The sequence below is a fragment of the Lagopus muta genome, chromosome 4 (assembly GCF_023343835.1).
Source record: "Lagopus muta isolate bLagMut1 chromosome 4, bLagMut1 primary, whole genome shotgun sequence".
Taxonomy (NCBI): Eukaryota; Metazoa; Chordata; class Aves; order Galliformes; family Phasianidae; genus Lagopus; species Lagopus muta.
This window is the reverse complement of record NC_064436.1, coordinates 7,354,639-7,374,561: the sequence shown is the minus strand read 5'-3', so window position 1 is coordinate 7,374,561 and position 19,923 is coordinate 7,354,639. Positions and strand designations below refer to the sequence as shown.

At 37.3% G+C, this 19,923-nt stretch overlaps 1 long non-coding RNA gene across 4 annotated transcripts; it reads left to right on the top strand.

Annotated features, from left to right (window-relative positions):
- The first annotated feature begins 1,546 nt into the window (after positions 1 to 1,546).
- Positions 1,547 to 19,714, top strand: LOC125691933 (uncharacterized). 4 transcript variants are annotated; one of them, XR_007376357.1, is made up of 7 exons: positions 1,547 to 1,581; positions 11,283 to 11,358; positions 13,462 to 13,534; positions 13,714 to 13,829; positions 15,866 to 15,986; positions 16,237 to 16,296; positions 17,699 to 19,714. It is a non-coding gene; the product is annotated as an uncharacterized LOC125691933 (long non-coding RNA). The 4 variants fall into 4 exon arrangements; XR_007376356.1 differs by having other exon boundaries at positions 17,340 to 19,714; XR_007376358.1 differs by lacking the exon at positions 17,699 to 19,714 and having other exon boundaries at positions 15,869 to 15,986; positions 16,237 to 17,327.
- Positions 19,715 to 19,923: the final 209 nt, after the last annotated feature.

Sequence of the window (19,923 nt, the reverse complement as noted above, 5' to 3'; positions counted from 1 at the left end):
AGAGGTAGTAGAGTACTCAAATCGGTAATTATTTATTTTAAGTGACATTCAGTTAATTTTCCCAAGCCAAGTCTATCTGTTTCATGACAGAATTGGTAGGTGATCTCCTTGTTCTTTTGTTGCCCAGAGATTTCTAGCTTCAGTTCCCAATGAGGAGAGGCATTGAGAGAATGGCTGGGTGGGAGCGTTTTTTAGCTGTGGCCAACTCACTGCAGTATCAGAAACCGTTCGCAGACACTCAACCACTTAATTTGAAAGAAATAGAGCAACCAGATGTAGCTTAGATCTTTGATCTAGTTGAGATTGAAGCCAGTTCATTTGTACTGCTGGACAAAACAGAACTGCACTTCTCGTCATCCATCTCTGCTGGAGTAAGGAATAGGTAGCAGTCTCTTAATTCTTCTAACTTAATTTAGAATAATATTTTGAGTTTGACTGAAGTTGTACAAAAAAAATACAGCCGAGAAATGAGAAACTATTTCCCACCACTGAATCAATTTGCATAAGGGAATATATCAGTAGGACAGTAAGCTTTCAGTAGCTGTGAATAATTTTTCACTTCCAATTAACGTAGAAATTATTTCAAGGTGAAGCCAGATAATATGAATTCCATGATAACCAATAAGCTTCTGTTGGGAATTGGTGACTTGGCCTATGTGGTATTACGTAGGCTTATATATCTAAGCTTACCTTGACAATACAGAAGGTGATTTATTTTGTAAGTTTGTGTTGTGCAGAGTTTTGGGTTTTGTTTTTTTTTTTTGAGTATTTATACAGTGATACAACTGATAGAAGAACTATATTTCAAGGCAAGTTTGCAGTCTGTCTTCTATTACTTGTTAGAACATTAGTTAGAAAAAATTAATGAATTGTACATTGTGCATTCAGCAATGCAATCACTGACTAACTCAAACACTTGGCCTTGTTAGGGACTTGAAAATTGCTGGAGATACTGATGAATCACTTATATAACTAATGGTTTTCCATAACTGAATAAAATTGTTTCTAATCAAAAACCAGCTCTCCTCTTATCTTAGTAATGGCTTATGATGTTGCATCTCTACACAATCATATACCGTGAATGAAAAAAGAAAAAAAAGGCTCAACCTCGGTTGATGAAATGATCACCTTGTTCTAACACCTCTGCCATAGACATGGCTGCCACCCACTAACTCAGGCTGCCCAGGGACCCATCCGATTTGGCCTTAGACACCTCCAGAGATAGGGCTGTCACAACAACCTCTCTGGGCATCCTGTGCCATTGCCTCACCATCCGGAGTAAAAAATTCCTACCTCCAATATCTCATCTTAATCTCCCTTCTTTTAGTTTAAAGGCATTCCACCTTGTCATATCACTGACAGAGTGTAGTGGAACTGCTAAGTCACGGCCTGAAGCAGTGATGGAGCACTTGGTGGGAAGGCAGGACCAACCTAGGGAAACTCAGGTGCATGCACTTGAGTGATTGGGAGGGGTGGAGTCAGGATTCACCCCTTCCCAGACCTCATTTAAGGGTTGGCAGTGGAGGAAAAGGTATCTCAGTGGAAGTTCTTGTGTTCCTGTTTTCTTGAGGCTTTCTAAAGGTAGGCAGGTGGTTGTTGTTGTTGTTGTTGTTGTTGTTGTTGTTGTTGTTGTTGTTGTTGTTGTTGTTGTTGTTGTTGTTGTTGTTGTTGTTGTTGTTGTTGTTGTTGTTGTTGTTGTTGTTGTTGTTGATTGTTTGTTTTTCCTTCCTTCTTATTCCTCTCTCCTTTTCTGTCTGTGGCACTTGTGTTTGGTTTTGTTCTCTTTAGCTGCAAAGACTTTGTTGTCTTGCTGTTATTGTGGTACTTTCCATCATGTTATAGGATTTCACAGATCATGTAAAAAGTCAGTCAGTCCCCCTTCTGTTTTGCGCCCCACAGAGATCCTGAGCACTGTAATAGAGGGTTGCTGAATCTAAAAATGTAAGCGCTCAAAGGTCTTACGGGAGCACTTGGGAGAGTAAGGAGTCAGAACTTCTGGTTAATCCTGGGTAGTTAATCACTTAGCTGCTAGCCATTAGGTTTTCTTTCTGGTTGCATTTCAATTTTCTTTTTTCTTTTTCTTATTCTAAATGATGATTTCTACTCAAATTCCTTTTATCTTACAATCTAAAATTTCACTTTTTTTCTTGTAAGGCTATAAGTGCTGCCTGAAAGATGTGGTAATTTCTTCACAGGGTGAAGAACTTCAATAGGGTGCTGATAGCATAATATGCTACTAAACACTTAACTGAGCACACAGTTCTTTGTGGTTTCATGGGAGAAGGTCAGTTCACCTGTAAGCAAGTCCATCTGAAAGGGAAAAATGTTTAATTTTGTAATCCCTGAAAAATCTTAAAGGAGAATTCCCCTGTGTGAGAACTCCTGAAATTCTCAATTGTTTCTGTCGGTGGGCCTTCTTGATGGCTTCTATGGGGTAAATAGGACTGAGTTCTCCAAGCACAGAATATATGGTGGTGTTAATCATTTGGGCCACAAAAAGAAACTTTTTCTGGAGTGTTGTGTGTGTGTGTGGATTTTTATTATTATTATTATTTTATTTTTTTATTTTTTTAAATAGCAAATTAAGTGAAATACTCTGAGTTGGAGGGGGGAAAAATTGCCATTGCAAAACTGTGTCTGGAAATCAGATCTGTTGGAAATCAGTTGATTCTTAGGGATATGGCAATCAAATTTCTCTTAAGAGTTAGATAATTGCCCTGTCTTGGAATCAAGCAAATTCTTCCTGCAGCTTTTCTAAATAAAATATTTGATCTCCTAACTTGAAATAAATAATTGAGAAGAGGGGAGTTAGGGTACTGAATAAGGAGCTCATTGCTTTTTCCTTGGAATTTGTTTGACCCGTTGTTGCGTGCGTTTACTAGGCTCAAGACATCTGTGGGATCTTGTCTCTTAGAAAATGCGCTTAGGAAGATAAGATAGATAGAAAGATAGATAACTTCTCTCCTGGAAGCAGTTCTGCCTTACTTCTTCAAGACTGATGTATCTAGGCCATCTAAGTAGCTTACACTGTAAGCAGTAAGATTTGCAAGACCATAACTGAAACATTCCTCTTTCCTTACTTTTCCTACTTCTACCACTGGTTTTTACAGTGTGTGTACTGCTGAGAACTGCTAAATCAAGTGAAGACATTTAAAAGACCTACTATTGTTCTTGTATGGTTTATTATTATTTTTTTTTAATTAAAAAATAAAATCCCCATAACTTGACGATTGTTTTGTAGGTTTGTGGGGAGGGATATTTCTTAGCAGATTGGTAACACAACTTAATGTGGAAATGAGATTACTATGTACATAATTACCACCAATGAGTATAGAAATTAGAGAAGGTTAGAGCTTCCTCAAGTGTGATTAGGGATCAGCGCTCAATATAAACAGTGAAGGAATGGAAGTCAGATTCGTGAAACTTCTCACAGACAAATGCTCTTCATTGTTGCCAAACCTACGTGAATGAAATTATTTCTGATTTGCCATAAAAAATGACAGAGGATTTACTTCTATTCTCTGATGGTGGGATACACTTAAACAGTCCGGACCTGTGGCTAGAGAGACTGTAAAGAGAGTTTGTACTTCCCTTTATAAGGAAAGATGTTATGAAGACTGCCGCACTGGAAGATCTCTTGTGTTTGTGTTTGCTCAGGAAGTACATGACTACTCAGTAGAAGGATTTTTTGGTGGACTTTGGCTTTATACTGCAAAGTGCACTTGTCACTCTGCCGTTCTGGCTATTACTAGGTATTCTGTTTTTAATGATGTTACTATGCAGAGAATTGGAGTAGTAAAATTATTTCAACTATAGCGGCCAAAAATATTTGACTTGGAGCGGGTGAAAATCTTTACTCATTAGCTATGAATGTATTACCGATTAAAGATCATCAGTAGTCAGATTCCATAGGGCCTAATTTCAGGGCCTGTTCTCTTCAGTATTTCTATAAATGATCCGGATATGGAACTTGAATGTGTATTAAGTATGTTTGCTAACGATATGAAGTTAGGGGCTGCTGACTGCTCGGGGTAGGAAGGTTTTGCAGAGAGATCTTGATACTTTAGTAGGCTGTACAGTCACCAACCACATGGAGTTTGATGAGAGCAAGAGCTGGATTCTGTGCCTGAAATGAGCCAACCCCATCTATCTATACAGACTAGGAGATGAGAGGCTGGAGAGCAGCCCTGCCGAAAGGAATTTGGGACCTGTGGTCAGTAGCAAGTTAAACTCAAGTCAGCCACATGCCCTGGCAGCCAACAGAGTAGGAAGCAGAATCACAACCTGAATTAACTAGCTGCTGTCCTTTGGCCGCAGTTGAATGGGATCATTAACTAATTAATAGTGGCCCCTCCACCCATTGGCCACGCTCATTTTAATATGCCCCAGGATAACACTGGCCTTATCGGCCGCAAGGATATGCTGCTGGCTTATAGCTGACCTACTGGGACATCCGAGTTCTCCTCCTTGGGTCTTACTTCTGGCAGACCAGTCCCTAATCTGTATCAGTGCATATGGTTATTACTCCCTAGCTGCAGGACCCTGTACCTGTTCTCCTCAAAGTTCATCAGGTCCCTCTTTGCCCAACTTTGCAGCCTGACCAGCTCTCACTGAACATAGGCAGAGACTTCCTGTGTCAGCCGTTCCTCTCAGCTTCATGTCACTGGCTTATTTGCCAATGGTGGGCTCCATCCCTTCATCTAGGTCACCGAATAAAAATATTGAACAGTACTAGATGCAGTACCCCTCTCAGGAAACACCACTAGTTTCAGCTTCCAACTAGACCACTCTGCCGATCATGACACTGGGTCTGCCCTTTCTCAGTCCTCCTCGCTATCTACCCACGGAGCTCACCTCCTAAGCTTTATTACAAGTATGTTGTGTGAAATGGCATCAAACGCTTTGCTGAAGTCAGGTATGCATATTCCACCTCCCTCCTCTCATGTAACCAGACATAGAAGGCTACCAGTGTTGGTCCAGTGTGATTTCCCCGTGGTGATTCCACATTGACTGCTCCTTAGGGATTTCTTAGCTTCGAGTTCCTTGGAGATGACATCTAAATCAAGTTGTTCCTTCACCTTTCCAGGTACAGAGGTGAGGCTGACACTACTACTACTGCGCAGGTCACCCTTTTTGATGACTTCTTGCCCTTTTTGATGACTGCAGTGATTTGGCTATCCTCCAGTCCTTGGGCACCTTTCCTACAGGAAAGATCATAGAGAATGTGATAGAGAACAGCTGCCTCATAAAGCAGCAGGCCCACACATTCCCTAGTCTTTTTTCTGCTGTTTGCAAGTTGGTCAAATTCTGTTATCCTTGACTCCCTCGCTAAAGGTGATACTAAGTGGGCCTTAGCTCTCCTCATCCAATCTTTCTTCTCCCCTTCAAAGTTTATCCTCAGACTCACTTCCAATGCTTTAACCCGAGGGATTCTTCCAAGCAGGTCCCTTAAGAGGACAAACTTGTCTCTGTCAAAGTCCAGTGTTTCAATACTAGTCATTGCTTTCCATCTTCCTGAAATTCATCGTCTCGCAGCCTCCATGCTCAAGGCCGCCTCTAGTTTTCACATAGCCAGCTGGCCCATTCTTGAGAGGGAGAACAAACTCCAGTAGCACCCTCTCCTCATTGGCTCCTCTGTTTCTTGTGTCAGAAATTTTATCTTCGACACGTTGAAGGAACCTTCTGGAATGACCGTGCCTGGCAGCGTTGCTTTCCTAACAGATGGCGGGGAGGTTTGTATCTACTGTGAGAACTAATGCCCACAGCTCTGAGGCTACTTCCACTTAGGTGAAAAAGGTCTTATCAATCTTCTTATCCTGGCCTGTAAAAAAACACCCCCAATGAAGTCACCAGCATTTACTTGCCTCTTGAGCCTCACGCACTAGCACTCCACTAGTTCTTCATTTATCTCTCAGCAGAGCTTAATACGTTCCAGTTCTCTCTCTGGAACAGCAATTACATCACCTTGCCTGTCTGTCTTCCCCGAAAAGAACATTGCCATCCACAACAGCATTCAATTTTATCTTTTTTTTCCCCACTTATACTTCAAGACAATTCAGTAAATGACAATAAGTAGGCAAGGAGTGATAAAGAAATATGGAAAGTACTTCCAGACTATGTAAATGCCTGTCTACAGCTACTTATGGGAGCTCTGAAAGGTACTTCAGTCCAAAACGAAAAGAATATAGAGAAGAACAGAAAGGATACAAATGAGGTGACGGAGATAACTTGGCTCATTTCATTTTGGATAAAGCAGTGTAAAGAGGAGTTCTCTCATTGCATATTTCAAGTGCTTTCTAACTAAGGTATATATATTTTTAGGCCAGGTGTCAGTGAGGTTTCTTTAGTAATTGCTTTTTTTTTTTTTTTTTTTTTTTTTTCCCCCACTTTTTGTCATTGAATAATAGCTTAATTACTATTGTAAATTCTCTATCCTAACTGCTCTGTAAACAAATGAGACCCCTTCTTTGGCGTTTTTTCTCCCTCGTTTCATCCTTTTTGTCCAAATTCCTTGATTTTTTTGAATAATATAGTTTTGTGCTATGAAAAGGTCAGTCCCTATTTAATTTGCCACTGCCCCTTTGTGCTATGCTTTATTTCTCCTGTACATAATGGAATGGGGGTGAGGGGTCTGGAACACAGGCCATATGAGGAGAGGCTGAAGGAGCTGGGAATGTTCAGCCTGGAGAAGAGGAGGCTCAGGGGAGACCTCATTGCTCTCTATAACTTCCTGAAGGGAGGTTGTAGTGAGTTGGGGGTCGGCCTCTTCTCTCGTGTCATTAGTGATAGGATCAGAGGGAATGGCTTCAAGCTACGGCAGGGGAGATTCAGGCTGGACATTAGGAAGTCTTACTTTTCAGAAAGGGTGGTCAGGCACTGGAATGGACTGCCAAGGGAGGTGGTGGAGTCACTGAGCCTGGGGGTGTTCAAGGAAAGGCTGGATGTTGTGCTGAGGGACATGGTTTAGTGGGAGCTATTGGGAATAGGTGAACGGTTGGACTGGATGATCTCTTAGGTCTTTTCCAACCTTGGTGATTCTATGATTCTATGAATTTTTGTCACCTGCACAAGGGAGAAGGCTTTAATGAATTCCATGGGATGTGCTTTAATGGACAGTAACGCATTCTGCACACTTTTTAATTAAATCTGTAGAATTTCCACATCTGGGATGAGTAATTGTTTCCTGAGTTATGCCCTCCTATTTTTGTCAGTTTCCCTAATCTTAACATTTGAAGTCATTTTCATTTGCATGGCAATGAATGTGTATCCTTTAATCAGCATGTAATATTTCCTATTGTCTACAGGTTTTACTAATGTTCAAAATACAGATGGACTACAGCGGGCATTATATAGACTGATAAATTATTTCAGAGGAATGACTGAATGATTGATCAGAATACAGATGCAGTTTTTCACTACGTTTTAGAATTGAAATAGCCATTAAAATATATTTTCTTGGCCTTATTCATTCATAAATTCAAGGTAGGCTAAGATCAGTGATGTGTAGAGGCTTACTAGAAGTCCGAGAATAAATCCCATGTGAGCCCTTTGGGCACAATTTGCTGCTTGTTGAAGTCAATGGGTTATTTTTTTTTTTTTTGAGTTCAGCTCAAATATGAGCCATTCATTATCTCATTCTGAGCAGTTCTTGAATGAAACAATTGGAGAAATATGTTTTTAAAATTTAGGTGTGGCTAGTTTGAACAATGAAACAGTAGTAGCAAAAACCTGTGCTCAGTAATTTATGCTGTGTTGCGAGGGAGAGCAATACAGGAGGTATAGTGAAGGGAACAGTTTTATCTTTCTCTCTGAATAGAAAATAGAACAGAACAAAGCAAAGTCCTGTGGGACATATAGTATGTAGTTGTTCTCTTCTGAGAACCAGGTATCCAGAAGTATTCACAATTCACAGAACTGGAGCATTAACTCTTTAACTCCCAGTGCATTACATGGTGTTATGATGTACAATACCAATAACCAATAATCATAAAATCATGACTGCTTCTTATAGTCAGTTAATGATGAATTTTTATAATTCTGAAAGATGAAGGTAATATACAAGCAAATGGGAATTCCTTCATAGGGGGGGGTGTGTGTGTGTGTGTGTGTTTGTTTGTAACCTTTCTTTGCCTTCATCTATATCTACATACCTTAAAAAATAATAATAATAATAATAAAAAAAATCACATGTGTTTTCTCCTAAAGAAACTGGTGGAGAAATTAATTGCAATACATCAACCCAGTCTTAATTTCTATAAAGTACTAAAAGAAAATTTAGACATCCTAATTTTGATTACTTAGACCCAATATATCCTTTTTATCAACATAAGACTATTTATTAAGTTTCTATTGATCCAGTAGTTGTAACTTAAAACAAATTACTGGAATGATAAATCATTCAGAGTTTTGTAATTGAATAAGTCTTGCATTTCAGTCTTCTCACTTCAAGAGCAGTTCAATAAAATACACAGTTCAGTGGTACTGTTAGATGAAGCATGTTTAAACCATTGATATTTGTTTATTTAATACCATCCTTTAACATTCGACTATTTGTATCTCATATTGACTCTAGCCAAGACTATGAATTCTAACCAACCCTTGAACTCTTACATACGCTATTCCACAATTACTCATTTCAAGCAATTCAATGAAATGATATACAACTCTTTCTGTAGTAATGGATGAACTTGAAGAGCAGAGTTGTTTTATTTATTTATTTATTTTAAAATAGATGGCTTAACAGAACATGGGGTAATGTGACAGCACTGCAAAATTTTATATCATTTCAGAAGGTGTGGTGTTTTGGGGATGGGAGAGGGGAAACAACCCACAAACACACGAAGAGCAAGCGTAGATGACAAGGATGGTTCCAGAAAATACTTCTGTTATGTGAAACTCTGACCCATTTGGAGGGAAAATAGAGACAAAAATGACCTCAAGATAAATACGTTGTTTAGAACAGAGCTTCTCAACTCCCCCCTTCATCTCCCATTGAAATTCAGTGTGATTGTAGCTTGATAGTTTTGTTTGTTCTGATACCACTGAATAAGCAACTGAATTTTAGAAACCTCATTCTCTATGTTCTGAAAGAATTTGGCACTTACTCAACCAGATCAGATTACTCGAAATTTCATAATTTCAGTAATATACTTCACTACTCAGAAGAATATACTTCACTAGAATTGACAATCTTCTCAAGAAATTTTTGTCGGACTGGGTGTTTTTCGTGAAGACATACTGCTGCTCCTTAGTTGCAGCTGCCGTGTGCTTCAGTGGTCACGTGTTCAGAAGACCCACATTCTTGTTACTGCTGTTACTGTAATATTCCCTATGTAAATCCTGCAGGAAAGACTTATAAAGAATTTTAGAGTTGTGACATTTTGAAAACGGACAGTAGGTTGAAGGATGGAAAGGATTTGAGAGATTTAGCTGTACTCCTTGACCTATTGAAGCCAATTTTTATGCAAAAGACTTCAAAACCCAATAGTTTCTCCTAATTAACAATATGGTGTTAAACTGTATCCATAAAGAACTGTTCTGCCTTGACATAATATCAATGTCCAAAAAATTAGGTGGACTTCATTTCTGCCCTTTGCTCTTTTCTACTTTGAAGGAAATGTGGCTGAACTTGCTGGGAACTAGGAGTGAAACTTCAGTAGTGATGATATCTGTTCTGCTCGTAAGATCTAGACAAGATAACTTTGCAAAACTACATTTAGTTTTTTAGGTATTATCTTTCTGTTCTGCTCTCTAAGTGGAACACATCTGTGACACTTTGTGAGTCACTGATGTACATTTATCAGGAAATTAAAGGGAATGGAAAAAGAGGATGAATGCCACTTCTCAGGAATGTTTAACATCAGTTTACTGCCCTGTTTACTCCATAAATACGTTGTCCAAAATCTGGAAGATGCAACTTTTTTGTCTCTCTTGAGAGCTCAAGAATCATTTCATTTTCATTGGTTGCATGCCCACATGTCTTCTGCATTACCAAGCTAACTGGCTTGTATCAAGCAAGTCTAATAGAGTAAGATAATTGGTAGCGCAGACATCATTTCTCACATTCGTCATGTGAGATGTGATTTTCTGAGTATAAATATACTGCTTGTAAGAACTTCACAAAGAAGTTGTTGGAGGTTTAGTCTTCAGAAAGTTTCATTGAATTTGACATTCTATTGATTTTTTTTTTTTTTTTTTTTTTTTTTTTAATGTGGAGAATGAGTTGCATTGGTGATTAAACTCAAAAAGTTACAATTTATTCCTCTGACTTTTGGCATGTTTTTAAATCCATTCTTAAAAATATTTTGTACTCTAGAGAGCGATTATCCATTTTCTTCTGTATTTTGCTAAAAATGGTTGGCACTCATAAGAATTTCATCTATTTTTGAATAGCTGAGTGAGCAATGGTGTTTAGAAAAAGTAAATATGTAATAGACAAATTGTCCGTTAATAACATGTAACCTACTGTTTTAATTCTGAGCTTGCAATTTTACATTTAGTATTCCTAACTCAGATGATTCAGGGAACCTGGTTATTGACAATAAGTTTGTCTCTAGGGAAGGCATGTTTGTAAATATTAGGAACTGACGAGGGCTTTCTACTCAGGCCTCAGTGGAATTACGTAGGGTCATTATTTTAATTAAAAAGTATATACTCGTGAAGATGGGTAATTCTGACTTAAACACTGGGGCTTATGCATACATGCAACTTTTTCAAGTTTTTCAAGGTGCTACTTTTGATATCTCCACATTTGAAGAACAGAAAAAAATTAAGATTATCATGCTTTAAAATGATGAAAAATCACTCAAGTACAGTTAGAAATATCTTGAGAATAGCAGTTCTTCTGTTTGTTTATACTCTCAGTTAAATTATGTCTTTCTATTTTGCGTTTGGCATTGGAAGTAAAATCAGACCAAACATCCTTGAATGCTGGGAAGAAAGACTGCATTCTGCTACTTAAGTATCTAGAACAGCAGGGAGGCAATCTGAGAGTTTGAACAACCTAGGCTAGCACACTGTAATGATATAAAGGCTGTTAGATCAGTAACTCCTCTTGGATAGCATGCTCCTATCATTTCTTCTTCTTTTTTTTTTTCCCCCCCTCTACATCATTCTTCTTCTATACTCAACAAATTAAAAATATTATACAGCAGAGTGACTGCAGCTGGTTATGATTTGCCACTGAAGGAATTTTAAGATGCTGGTTTAAAACAGTTTTATGACTTTACAATACCAACGAGAACCTTTTTGGAATACAAAATGAATATCTGTTTGTACTGCAGGCTTCCAAGATGGCTGATTGGTAGCATTGATACTTGCTTTATGCCGAAATCCTGTAGGCTCAGGCTGCTCATTGAGGTGAGTTTGAACTTTACTGACTTATTAAAACCTTCCGTTTTGAACAAAATAAATAAATAAATACAGATCCAACTGCATTTTTTTTTTTTTTAATAACCCTTTTAGTTCTTCTGAACAACCCAGAGCAGCCAGTATTTTGTGCAGAAACAAGTTCTGAAAGTTTCCATCCAGTGTTCCTGGGGGAGGGAAAAGATGTAGAATAAATGAATTTAGAAAAAGGAATCTGTTGAAAGAAGGTACCCTTTGCTCTGGGAATGCTTGAGGAGGATTCATTGTCTAGTTTTTCTAGGTTTTAGAAGCTTTCAGTAGTATTTATTACCTATATGCTTAAATATAGTACCCTTTATATAAAACAGGTATGTACATATATATTGAACATATGTAAAACATGATTACATCAAGTAAATGAGGAACAGTAGTGGATATGTTCCATTTGTGCACATTTCTGGGTTGAGTAGTGGTTTGTTAGAGTTACCAGAACATTCCTAGTGATATGGAAACAAGGGCTTCGCATGTGTTTTCCTCAGCATACAGGAACGCTCCGATCTTCCAAAGGAAATGGATCGTTCTGGTTCTCTTCTTGCGCCCATTGGAATAATGCTTTTTCTGTTTTTAAATGCTGCAACCCATGTCCCTAGTTATAGGGTCTCACTCTTCCTTTTAATAAATTCTTTTTATTTCAGTCACTTTTAGCTCTTCTTCTCTAGTATTTCAGTGGAGGAGCATAGCTGATTGATTTGGTGTAATATACAACCTCTTGTCCTTTGGGAAGTCAGTGAATTCTTTGTTGTTGAAGCTTTTCTAAGAGATATTTCCAGGATGCATTTTAAATCTAAATTTCATTCTGCTAGCAGTCATTTTTCTGTGACAGTTTCACTTAGTTCCCATGCTAATCTGTCAGATAACCTGGCATCTCTCAATGCCTGCAAATTGGCAGAACTCGTTTGATAGCTTTATGTTGCAACATATACAAAAATAGATTCACCTTAATGCTGACCCTTGCCATTACATTTCAGATTCAATCCAATTGCTGATGGGTTGGGGTCATAGTGCTCCTTTACGAAGTCTACAATCTGTGGAATAGTTATCATCTAGGTATCATATAGTGTTTCAGGAACAATTGGGTTAAACTTTCTTTAATATTTAAAATCACCTGTTTTTGTGACACCCATGATACGATTTGCATAAAAGCAATGCTTTCATGCAGTTCCCATGCAGTTTTTCAGAGTTTACACGTTATTCTTTCTGTACTGCATTGAAAACAGTGATTTCACAGCAGTCCTGAAAATGGCAATGAAGATTTGATGTCTGTTCTTCTGCAGGCTTCTTATAAAAACAGTAATTACGATCATCTTCATTAGACATGAAAGTATTATTGAAAGGAATGAAATACCAAAAATGGCCAGCCATTTGTTATTGGCCTATTTTCTGTTAATGTATTGTTATGATTATTATAATTATTATTAGTGAAAAAGGACAATATTCTTATTTTAGGTTCCAATTCTATTGAAGAGCTAACATTTTCACAATGAAGAGCTGCTTTAAATGAGCTCTGCGGATCAGACTTCACTGATATTTTGCAAGTTGGAATATTCCAACGTAAGGGTGGTATTCCAATGCGTGAGGGGTAGATGGTGTTTTTGCGGTGCAAGTTTCCATTATGCAAAGTGAGGCAGAAGAATCGTACTGTAGATTTCTGTTAGGAATACAAGTTGGCTAAGGAAGCAATCATAAATTTTATCAAAAGTTGCCCTTCATTTCACTCAGAACTTGACTACTGGAACCATCACAAAACAGTAACGGGGAGGTGGTAAATATCTGTAATTATTTGGCTTCTCATACTTGGTATATTTGGATACTTCTTAGCAATGCAGATGCTGCAAGCCAAGATGAAATTAATATTTCTAGAATCAAATGTCTTCACATTTATTGTTTATTCCTCACCAATTTTGTGTATGTGGAACCATGGGCGTAATTTAATGAGGTGCCTAGAATTTTTGCCTTTACAGAACAGAAAAGTAACAATGATGGACTGGGTCTGCTTTTGTTATTTTCATTCTACCTGACCTACTGAATATTTGGCATTTTTTTCATGCCTAGTAGCTGTTTGCTTAGGAGAGAGAAGTGTTCTGAAACTGTGGCTTTTGAGAGGAAGAATGAAGGCATTTTGAGAAAGGTACGGTTTTGTCTTTACTAATGACACATCATTTTCTGTTGTTACTATAAGCTACCAGTATTTTAGGTGTGGGGATTGTGTGTTTGCTTGCATTTGGCTATATGCTGGCTCTATGCAAAGTCCAGAGTTCATCTCTGCAATACTATAGTGCATGAAAGCATTTCTTGTATTCATTTTAGGTGCACATATGCTAATGATGAATTTAACAGTGTATGGGAACTTCTGAATCGTGGCCTGAACCTGTGACTGACCATCAGAGGAGAGCGATGAGTCAGCCCTGGGAGCACTGGTGAAGGTAATTCAGTTGTGCTGCTGGAAGGGGTGGAGCCTGGCTCCACGTCTCCCAGACCCCATTTAACAGCTGACTACCGCTGGGCATGGATCTCTTTTGGAGATTGCTCTTTCTGGAATCTTCTCAGCTAGCCCAGGACAAGGGTAGGCTTTCCATCTGTTTTTCTTCAGAGTGATAACCTGTTTAGCCTAACTTTCTTGTATTATTTCTTATTTGTAATATCTGTATATTCACTGATTACACAAAGTGCAAGGCAAACACAGAATTAATCTCTGTGTCTTGGTCTCTAGTATCATCATCTTGTATTAGTTCTTAATTTACAGAGCTACAGAGCAAAGGCATGGGGAGAATGCTAGCACTTGGATAATACATTATGTAGCTGCCTACCAGTATACATGTTCTCCTGTATTCTTTTTGTTTTTACCTACGATTTTGGATGTGTGTAAGCAGTAAGCTGTAATGAAGGCTATAGCAATGGCACTGTGCAGTGGAGATGCTCTCTAAATATCTTACTTTCTGCATGAACTAGCTTCGTCTTGAAATTCATAAGTTATAAAACAAGGGAAAGAGCTGATGAAAGGAGAGGGACATTAGTCATTAATCAGTGGAGTGGAACCTGATAGCATAATGCTTTACTAAAATGAAGATAGAGAGCATCTTTCAAAAGGTGAAAATACTTCATGACCTGTGATACTTGGCAAATCTAAATAAATTTATAGGACAAACCTACGGCCGTTTCACAAAAATGGGAACTTTGATCTGCTAGCTACAGAATACTGGGCAATTGCAATATGCAAGATATTGACACATAATGAAATGCCCTTCCCAAACTGTATCTCTGTTGTAAGTAGGCAATGAATATTACTAGAATATGTCCGAACAGATGTGGAAGAGCTAGGCTACAGGTTAAGGAAGCAAGATATTTTAAAAGTTTTGTGAACAGAAGTTTAGCTGATCTACGTGACAATCTGAGATTTAATTAGTCTTGAATATTGTATATTTATGTAGAGCAAAAATAGACCTCGTTGGATAACCTGGTGATACGTTCAAGATCCATATTAAGAAGAAAATGATCAACATTTTTCTAAATGTAACGACCTATACTAGAAGTGTACTAAAATATTTAAATCAACTTTTCATGGATGCTGCGTTTGAACACTTTCTTCTTTATATGCAGTTTGGAGCACTTGCCCCAAATTAGCAATGGTAGTTATGGCATACGGCTATTTACTGATCCCAATAAGTATGCCTGAAAGTATTCTGTCTGAAAGTGTGAGTGACATACAAAGTTACTGGATGCTTCAACAGTTGAAATAGAAATGCCGTTCAACTCCCCCAGCTTCTCTAAACCATGCCTCTAATAAGAACAGTACACTTGCACGCATTGTTGAACTAGAATAGGACAGGAAAGTGATCAAAGTAAGGAAGCATAGTGTAGCATCTCCCTTGTAATATGCATTAAATATGGAATGGAATATAAATGGAAATGAGATGAATTTTGTACAGCTCACCGTAGCTCATGTCTCGATGGAAATTAACTTCAATATTAAAAATATGTATAAATATTTTCTGAACTTACTCTCAGTGCCTAGTCCAAGCCCAGCTGCACTGCCTAGGGTCTATTAGTTTTGTGGTTTGCATACATTCCCTATTCATCTAACTGGCTTTCCCTTTATATCTTCAAACTGTTTAACAGCAAATTGTATGGAAAGTAAGAGTTACATTTCTCAGAATTTTATGTCTCGTGTGAAGTTGTCAATGCTACAAGAGTTCTACCCCTTTATGAGATATTTCTTTAATCCTTAGAAGCGTTAGGCTGATAGCAAGAGAAGGCGATGCCTGCTCTGCACAAGTAGCAGTCTGGGATATAAATAGACTTCTCTCTTCCATGGCCGTAGTGCCCAGGATTTGTTCTTGTTCTTTGGAAACTGCAGAAAGCATTGCATGGGTGTATGACTCTGGATATTGAAAAGTCATAGCAAATTAGACCTATGTTAAAGAATTCAGCATTATTGTAGGGTATTTATTTTTTTCTTCAGCAGGTGGAAGAACAAGCAACCTGTTGATTGCTGTCTGAAATGAAAGCTGCTGCAACTGGATGCAACAGGGAGAGAAGCAATGATGAATGTGCATCGTAACTCTGCCCCGAGGAAAAGAAAGGTAATTCGATTAACGTTTACTTTTTGCCTTGTAAGACAGAATTCCCACAGATTCCCATAGTTAACTTGATGTCTTATGATAGAGAATGCTGACAGAAGGTCCAAGAAAGTTATGCCAGTGTTCCACAACTCTTAGCATATCATTCAACATGATGTGGTCCAAGTTAGATAGCAAAACCGTTCTGAATTTTTTTTATTTTTTGGAAATGAATTTTTATTAACTTTGCTTTTAATTTCATATAACCTCTTAGGGTTCTGGATTTATGGAAAAACTTCTCCTTCAACTGAACAAGCCAAGCTCTGTGTTGATGGTACGTTTTATTGCGTAAATAATAGCTATATTTTTATGTCTAATTGTTTGTGCCTTTTGTTGTTTGGAAAAAAAAATAAACTGCAGCAACACCTTGTTCGTAATCTCAGCATTTGTTGTGGATCTAGGATTATGATGAAAATTTTGCGTTTACATCACTTTGCACTCTACTACGAAGGCTGTACTGAGACTTAATCTACATGTAGCATCTCCACAGCATGTAAAGGCTTTAATAAGAGAGAGTCAATGAGCCTCGTGTACCTTTTATAAAACATGACATAAAGCAATGCAATTAAAACTAAACTTATTTTCTTTGGTGAAATTAACTTACAGAAATGAAGGTGTTTATTTATTAAATAGGATCTCTGGAGCTCTAGCCTTATTCTTACTCCTCCTGGGAAGGTTTTGATTGTTGGCTTCCTTTTTCTTGCCTGCTTGCTGTGTAATTTAAAACTGATATCTTCCTTTGGGAAACAAAATTTGATTGGAGAACAGCCTGCATCACCACCTAAACAAATTACTGATGTTTTACTCTCTTTTCTTTCCCTATTCTTTTTTTTCCCCGTAACTACAAAAGAAAAAAGTACGCAGAAGTATTAAAAATGTAGTTGTACAAAGCAAATTATTGTTTTCAGATACAAGGAGGGCTTTTTCTTATTGAAAAGGGAGAAGTTTGTTTATTTTCTCTTTCAAGTAGTAAATAAGATAGTAGGCTGTTACGTTATTTGTTCTTTAGATCTTTTGTTTCTTTTATTTACCGTGATCAAGTTTTGATATTAATTATTCATCTTTTATAATGTGAAATTGCTGGTTGCCACTGATTTATGTTAAAGAACATGTAATTTCAAAAGCATTGAGCAGTCATATGAGTTCAGTATTGTTAAACTAGTTAATTTAAGATGATGAGTGGTGTCTTTTTAATGGTATACTAAAACACAAAGTAATGCAGTGGAGTTTTGCTTGCTTTAAGAAAAATGAGTGGCTGAAAGAATAATTATGGCCAAAATGACGAAAGAACAATCGGTTCTTTTTCATCTACTCTAGTTTCCGATGAAAATTCTGCGAATGAAAGTTTTCTTTTAATGTAAAAGGACATTGTTACAGAAAGAATCAAATATCCAAGTTCAGCTGAATGAGTTTCAACACGGACCCTGTATGGATACAAACTGCACGGTTTGTATTTCTGCAGTAATGCAGATGGAAGAATTGTTAACCTTTTCGCAATAATTCTGTGAAGCGTATTTTCATAATGCTGTGTGCTTAGGCCAAAAGTTGAACAACGTCAACCTTATTGCGCCTACCAGGAATTAGTAACTTGTGACTGGCCTTGAAGACTTACTAAAAACACAGTCTGTATTAGGTTTGTTTTATTTTTAATCATCCTGATTTTCTGTTTGTGGCAGTACGAAGAGCATTTAAGAATACTCATTGAAAATTATGGGCTACTACAGCTTCACATTCCAGAAGGGAAGAGAACTTGTCAGGTGTTTTTTCTTTCTTCTAGCAACGGTTATTGAATTCATACTAGAAAATTCACAGAATGAAAATCAACAGTCAGCACTCCATCACATTATGAGTGAAAGGTTTTTGTAGCTAATATTTAGAGACACTGATGTTGTTGTTGTTGTTTGTTTGACTGAAGAAATTTTCTGTCATAGTGATGTTTGACCATATTTTGACTGTTGCAGTGATTTTTCTGGAAAAAAAAACCCGTTTTTTGTTTGCTTATCTGTATTAGCACTGCCTGCACTTTAAGTTTGGTTCCAGTCTAGTGTGAAACATTCATTTGCTAACGTAAGTTTTTAATGAGATATGAAAGAAATATATTACAAGTTTTGATGCTTGCTTTTCGCCATCTCCAAACATTAGTGTGTTGGTTCTAAAGCTAAATCCTGTTTCTCTCTTGAAAGTTTGTTCGTGTCTGATTTCCGCAGAACATCGCTAAGACATGCTTGTCATTTGAAGTATGCCAAATGGGCATTTTACTACACAGTGCAGCTCCACCTAATAAGATCCACAGATCTGTAATAATGGGATTTGAACCTTGGTTCTACACGCTGATTAGAAGAATCACATAAAGAGGGAGGAAGACCACAACGAAAGTACGAAAAAAATCTTTTGCCTAGGCCATTCTCATGAGTCTAACTTGTTTAGGCTTCTAGATCTCTGATTATTCAGGCTTGCTGAATTTTAGCATAGTACTAATATAGTCTCAATAACTCTTTGAAGATCTGAAGTCAGCAAAACATGAAAACTCTGATTTGCTGTGAAGATTTCAGTGAAGTAGAGAACTGGTCTGGTCTGTGGTTTGGTTCTTTAATGCAGAATCTTGTACTTACGGAAAGAGCTCATACTTCAGATGAAAGGCAGTTATTAGTGTAGCTCACTAAACAAGTAGAATGTTGGGCGAAAGCTGGATTTCACTTCACAGAAATTGTAGGGTAACTCAAATCTGTTGTCTTCTACTCCTCATAGATAAGGAATAGATGATTTCTTTGCTGTGTACAGTAAAATAGAATTTGACTCTTTTTTTCTGAAATACATCCTCTTGATTTCTTGAGTTAGTAATACTTCTGCTTCTTAACAAGTTGATGGCTTCCAATTAGAAGTAGGTATGCATTTTCTTAGAATTATTAGTATGAGAATTGTGTTGGAATTCTTGTTTTCACACTACATTAAGCAGGAACAAACTGAAAACTCAGATGATAAAACTAAGTTGAATTTCTTTAAATCAATAACTTAATTTAAATTATATTGTATATGGAACACCTAGGTTTATTAGCATAAATTTTTCTGAAATAAATGAGTATGTGATTCTGAAATACTGTTATAACCTCTGATTTCTTTCCACAGAGTAGTGATCAGATGAATTACTTAACGGGAGTCTAACAGATTGCTTCCCAAAACAGATTATTTTATAAAAAGATGAAGTTGTTCTGTCATTTGGTTTTACTTTGTCTTGACTGTTGTAGGAACTATCAAGAGGTACCAAAATAACATTAAAAGTTTTCCTAGTAAAAATTAGAAAGCCTTCTCAACCTTTCAAAGGCATATGGAGTACTCCTTTTTCTTTTCATGCACCCTGTTGTGTTTCATTTTACTGCTCTCTAATTTTTTCCCTCAATTTTGCAGAATGGCAAAAGAAATAGACAATAAATAATTAAGTAAAAGCCTCCCTGGAAAAGTATTACTTGCATGTGAGAGCGTTGAAAAATAAACATATTTTATTTCATAAGAGCTAGTTTGGATTCCAACATGCTTCTACGCTTCTAATCTCCTTTAATATCTTTGTATTAGGTTTACTTCTCATGTCTTGTTGTAACGTGAGTTTTGCATGGACTCCTAACTCCCTTACTGTGCACTTTTCAACTTGAGTGAATATTTAATTGTTAGAGAAGTTAGTTTTTCTTCTTGTGGAATATGTCATTGATGGTCTTATAAAGTGTGTTCCCTCATTTTGAGATAATTAGTCTTAGGAAATGTAATTGAATGAAGTTGAATTCTTGAGGGAGATAAACACCAGGGATGCAAAGAGAACTGCTTAAAATAAAGGGCAAGAATGGTTCCTAAGTAATGGCTGTAAGCAGTCTTTGAATGAATTCAAGCTGAAATTGAAAGAAATTGTTAG